Below are 6,000 nucleotides of genomic sequence, written 5' to 3' on the forward strand. Positions count from 1 at the left end.
ACGAAGATAAGGCTGAGCTTGCAGGTCAGGAGTCACTAGTGATTAATTGATTGACATGGATACTTACACAGCGCCTACCCTCGGTCAGAAACCAAGGCGTTGGCCACCATTTATCAGTTGGACTTGTTGCTTTAAACAATGTTTACTCAAAGAAACAACACAGCATAAAGCACAGAAACACAAAAAGTCGTGGACAGGGCATTAAGCATGGTTTATTTAAGCCCTACCCAATAAGAAAATATCAAGCACAAGACTTATTTGGACTTCTTCTCCTTGGGAGTATTATTGCTTTTGGTCAGAAGAACGGCATTTCATTGAAAAGTCCACAATTTTACTAAAAACAAAATGCTCTTAACCCCAATGCTTATGTCCCACTGGCCTCACTTCATGAGGTTCAGCAGTCATGGGGTTAAACTGTCGTCAATGGATGAAAGAGGTCTACCTTGTGGCTCTCCACTGACGGGGGGGAACCATGAGGTTTGAGTCGTAATGTTTGTCGTTGTGACTTTGTCCGGTTCTTTGCTCCGGTGGTTTTCTCTTCGTGCGTTTTTTTTGTTTTTTTTTGTTTTGTTTTTTTGTGTGTGTGTACTTCCGGTCGGGTGATGTGTTATGTAATCTGGGTAACAAAGTCACTCTGTGTATGTGTGTGTGTGTGTGTGTGTGTGCGAGCGCGCGCGCATGTGTGTAGTGTTGCGTGTGCACTCTCTGCAACGTTGGTTTTTCTAAATAGCTTCAGGTTTTTTTTGTATTGTTGTTGTTGGCCGTGCAGTTGCTCTTGCTTCTTTCCACCCGGTTCTCCAAACGACGTGGCTGGTATGTTTCGTCCGACAGATGAGAGCCCACAACTCTGTATCCGAGGGGATCTGTGACTGGGTACTGCACACGCAGATGGAAGTGGTATAAGAGGAAGGGAGGCGGTAGGAGTGGGGGGTTAGGAGTTTCATGTTTGGGCAATGAAGATGCGAGGAAGAGATGGGGGGGGGGGGGGGGGGGGGGGGGTGACGAGAGATCCAGTGAGGTTCACGGTCAGAGAGATCCCAGTCTGTTGCATTGGAGCAAGGAGGAGGAAAAGACATCCATACAGAGGTGGTACTATTGCATTCCACAGGCTGTGAAGATGTGGGGAGGAGGTTGGGGGTAAGGTGGGGTGGAAAATGAGTGGATGGTTACTCTGGCTGCAAAGAAAGAAATTAGGGTTGGATGAGAGAAATGGAATGAAAGAGGGGGGCTCTGTCTACAGACACTGAAAGTAGGGGTGGGATTGTATATGGGGGGCGGGGGGTGGGGGGGGCGGGGGGCACGGGCTATGTCTACAGCCACTGAAAGTGGGGGTGGGATTGTTGATGGGGGGCGGGTGGGGGGGGGAGCTATGTCTACAGACTGTGGGGGTGGGATTGTTGATGGGGGGCGGGGGGGGGGGGGGGCTATGTTTACAGACACTGAAGGTGGGGTGGGGTGGGATTGTTGATGGTGGGGGGGGTGTGTGTGCTATGTCTACAGACACTGAAGGTGGGGGTGGGATTGTTGATGGTGGGGGGGGGGGGTGCTATGTCTACAGACACTGAAGGTGGGGGTGGGATTGTTGATGGTGGGGGGGGGGGGGGTGCTATGTCTACAGACACTGAAGGTGGGGGTGGGATTGTTGATGGTGGGGGGGGGGGTGTGCTATGTCTACAGACACTGAAGGTGGGGGTGGGATTGTTGATGGGTGGTGGGGGTGTGTGTGCTATGTCTACAGACACTGAAGGTGTGGGTGGAATGGAAGTTCGGGGGGGGGGGGGAGGGGGGGGACTATGTCTACAGACACTGAAGGTGGGGGTGGAATGGAAGTCGGGGGGGGGGGGGGACTATGTCTACAGACACTGAAGGTGGGGGTGTATCAGGGGGGCGGGGGGGGGGGGGTTGTCTACAGACGGAAAGTGGGGTAGGGGAGCGGCTGTCTACAGACACTGAAGGCATGGGAGGAGACTGGATGGAAGAAGGGGGCGGAGGGGATCCTGTCTGGGCATTGGTGGTTGGTTGGGGAGTAGAGAGAGGACCTGGGCACTGGAGAGAGATGCCTGTTCAAGTTAGCTGCCTGTTGATGGACGGAGACAAGACAGCACGTGCACTGGCCAAGGGAGCCGAGTGATCAGTGTCGGACTTTGGTCCACTGAACGGGTCTCCGAAACCCGTGGTTCTGATCCCTAAAGCGATTGGTGGCGGTCGTCATGGATAGGCTTGTTTTGTTTGTTTGTTCGTTTGTATTTTGTTGTTGTTGTTCTTTCTATTCTCCCCAGTCAATATTTGTGCAGATCTGCTACCGTTCCTTTGACTGCATCCTTGACGATGTGTATGCAGATCACATACGCACGTTAAAAATACCGAGCCATGATCTGTGTCAGCGTTCGTAAAGTTAGATAGACACGAACTTGAACCCCGCGTGTACCCCGTACACGAAAACGAAGAACGGCTGCTTAATTGGCGCGGGGTAAAAACGACCCCACACGTGAATTCTTCCCACTCGTGGAACGCCAGGCTTAAATCCCATGGCGAATAACAGAAGAAGAAGAAGAAGAAGAAAAGGAAGAAGAAAATATTAGTTCAATGAGGTTTCACAATACCCGAACCAAAACTGGACGAGGAAAAAAAAAAAAAAAAGACATTCCATGCGCGTTCCACGTTCTTTGAAGTTCTACATTCTTTGAAGTTTGTGTGAAAGGAATAAGAAGGAGAGGGATAAGAAGAAAAAAAAAGTCACTGAAATGTATCCACACGCTGACGTGATCTTATAATAATATCCATGACTTACTATGCGCTGTGACGTGCGAGTGGAACAGTGACAAACACGTGCTGCCGATTATAGGTTTGAATCAGCTGTCGTGTCGCCTAACTTGATGGTTGGGTTAACTGATCCCTCCATGCCAGAGGCTGAAGGCACGGCGAGGCGGGTACTTAGAGAGGAATGCCTGTGTGTGTGTGTGTGTGTGTGTGTGTGTGTGTGTGTGTGTGTGTGTGTGTGTGTGTGTGTGTGTGTCCCGTTAAAATTACCCCCCCTCCCTGTCAGTCAGTGGTGGACTCAATGGGTGCCATTTGCACGCAGCTTACTTCTTTTCACCGTTATGACTGCTATTATATACTGTCGCCATTCAGAGAGAAAAAGTGTTACTGAAGTTTTGTTTGTTTGTTCTTTTAACGTTCCTTCTCCACCCCCACCCCCTTCCATTCCCCGTACAACATTCTCCCCCACCCCATTTCTTCCCCCTCCCCCCCTTCACTGTCTCTCTCTCTCTGTGCGCTTGGTTCCGTCAGTCTGTTTGCTCCACTCTGTCTACCTCAGTGTCAGTCTGTCTCACGCCTGTTTGTCTGTCTGACAGTCTCCACCTTTCCCCTCTCCCACCCTCTCTCTCTCCGAGTCTGTCACTCGTCTAATCGCAGTCAATACAACTGCTCGCCCCTTTAACACCCAGACCTCTCTCTCTCTCCCTCTCTCTCTCTCTCTGTCTCTCTCTCTGTGGGGGGAGGGAGGGGGTGCTGTCAGTGTGTGTGCGCTCGTGAGTGTGTATGTATGTGTGTCAGTGCGCTCGCGCGCGAGCGTCAGTGTGTGTATGCATGTGTGTGCGCGGATGTGGGTGTGTGTGTGTGTGTGGGGGGGGTTCTTCATTATGTATACCATTCTGCATGAAAACCTTTTCCTTTCATTTATGTGTGTACTATTTGTAATAGATGTAGATTAGCAAGGACAGATTGGAAGAATAGGCAATGCCTAAAATCTCAATCCTTGAATAAAAACGTTCTGAGTTCTGAGTTCTCTCTCTCTCTCTCTCTCTCTCCGTCTCTCTCTCTCTCCATCTCACCCTTTCTATCCCCATTTATGTTGGTCTTTAATAATAATAACACTAATAATAATAATAAGAATAATAGTAGTAGTAGTTATATAGCTATGGACAGATATTTCCGGATGGAACTGATGCGCCGCAATTGACAGTAGCAGGATTCTGTCAGTCTGTCCATCTGTATGTGCATGTTTCTGTTTGTCTCTATATTTGTCTGTCTGTCTGTTTGTGTATCTGTCTGCCTGTTCGTTTATCTGTCTGTCTGTCTCTCTCGGTCCAAGGACCGTATATACATTACATGGTCCTCTCTCTCTCTCTCACTGTGGTATCTGTTTACAGTTTCATTTGGCTATTAGCCGGCTGGACATGACCTGTCATGCTCTCACAGAAGGACAGAGACGAAACATTAAGGTACACAACTTTCACACACACACACACACACACACACACACACACACACACATCCAAGCAGAACTCTACCTGAGAGATTAAGGGGCAGAGCACTGAAGAGAACTGAACTCCCCTCCTGCTAAAGTCCTCAGCGCCGGCGGCCTTGTAGCGAGTTCATTGTCATCAGATCTCAGTGACGTACTCCACTCGTTCCTCCGATGCTCAGTCCGCGGTCACAACACCACCAACACCACCACCACCACCACCACACGGAATCCGACTGAAAACACCACGCAGTGCATCTCCTTGTTGTGTGTGTCCCTTCCCCCCTGTATGCAGGTCACTGAAGGAACTGAAGAGCCCACAGGTTTTTAGATAGGTTCTTTGCGCTGAGGTGCTCAAGTCTATCAGGTATCCACCGAAAAGATAGCAGCGACTGGACGATTTTGCACAATACCCCGGCACTGACTGACTGCCTGGACGACACCCCCACCTTTATACTGATGCACGTGCATTCACAGATTCAAAGTAACTCCTCAGTAGTAGTAGTAGTAGTGCCTCGCACTCACCATAACCGAGGTACAACACACACGCACACACACACACTCAGTGACAACAATATCACCTCTGTTCCAGTGATCAAAACATTGCATCAAGCAAATGCAAGAAGAAAAAAGTCAACGAAATAACTCTTTCACTCGATGCTTTTTGCACCACTGAAAAGCAAGAGCAAAGTCCAAGAAATCAGTTGATCACTCTCAAATTAAAACCACCAAATCTATAACTGAGAAAGTCATCTCTAGCGTTCCTAAGGGCAGAAATTCCATCCAATAGCATTTACAAAAACATGTATTAACACTTTGTTTTCAACCTCTAAAAAAAGGCTTTCAATCGTGACTCCCAAAAAAGTCCCGTTTTCAACAAGTAGTCATTACCACTGTTGGAAAATAACAACCGATTGTCACTGACAATAGAAGAGGGAGAACTACAAGAAGAAGAACGAAAAACAAACGACGTCCCTTAATCTATTCTACACCCTAAAAAGACGACTCAAACAACTCAGAACTACAAACTCCGAAAACACAGGTGGGACATATCCCCCTCCCTGTCTGTCAATTATTTTCGCTGTCCAAGAACTACTACGGAGAGAAAGGAGGAGGAGGAGGAGGAGGGAAGAATATAGTAGTAATGGTGGTGGTGGTGGTGGGGGTGGGGGGATACAAAAAAGACGAGTAAGAGAAGAAGGGGGAGAGAGAGAGAGAGAGAGAGTTGTGCGCAGCGCGCGGCGCTATACCTCCTATAACATAACAGATAGAAGAGATGCGTTGCCGCTCGCTTTCTCCTCCGCTCAGGGGGACAAACCCCCCTCCCCTTACCTTGGAAGAGAGGCGCGTGGCAGGCACACGGACAGGTCTTCCAGAGAACGAAAAGCAACAAGGAAAAGAGAGGGGGTTGAGGGTTGTGGGGGTTAGGGGGGCGGGGGGGGGGGGGGGGGAGGGTCGACGGCTCCAAGAGGGGACAAACAGCTCGAGCCACGTTCCCACGGTTCGGACTCGGAGCTGGTGGATTACCTGTGTTGCTCCCCCTCCACCCCCAACACCACCTCCTCTCTCTCTCTGTTCATGTCACCCCTCACTACTCCTCCCCCGCATGGTTTCACCTCCTCACTCTTCCTTCCACCTGTGCCCTACCTTAGAAAGAAAAATAAAAACCTGGCTGAGGTAGAGGTGGAGGTGTGCGGAATGCAGATATGGGCAAGGGAGGGGGGGGGAGGGGGAGGAGAAGGGAGGGGTGG

At 49.8% G+C, this 6,000-nt stretch overlaps 1 protein-coding gene across 1 annotated transcript in view; it reads right to left on the minus strand.

Annotated features, from left to right (window-relative positions):
• The window catches only part of LOC143280860 (uncharacterized), a 171,286-nt gene extending 166,000 nt beyond the window's left edge, over positions 1 to 5,286 (minus strand). The window contains 1 exon segment of the mRNA XM_076585586.1: positions 4,296 to 5,286. The gene's annotated coding sequence lies outside the window, so the exon portion shown is untranslated.
• Between the last annotated feature and the right edge of the window lie 714 nt (positions 5,287 to 6,000).

The sequence above is a fragment of the Babylonia areolata genome, chromosome 4 (genome assembly GCF_041734735.1).
Source record: "Babylonia areolata isolate BAREFJ2019XMU chromosome 4, ASM4173473v1, whole genome shotgun sequence".
NCBI classification, from domain to species: Eukaryota; Metazoa; Mollusca; class Gastropoda; order Neogastropoda; family Buccinidae; genus Babylonia; species Babylonia areolata.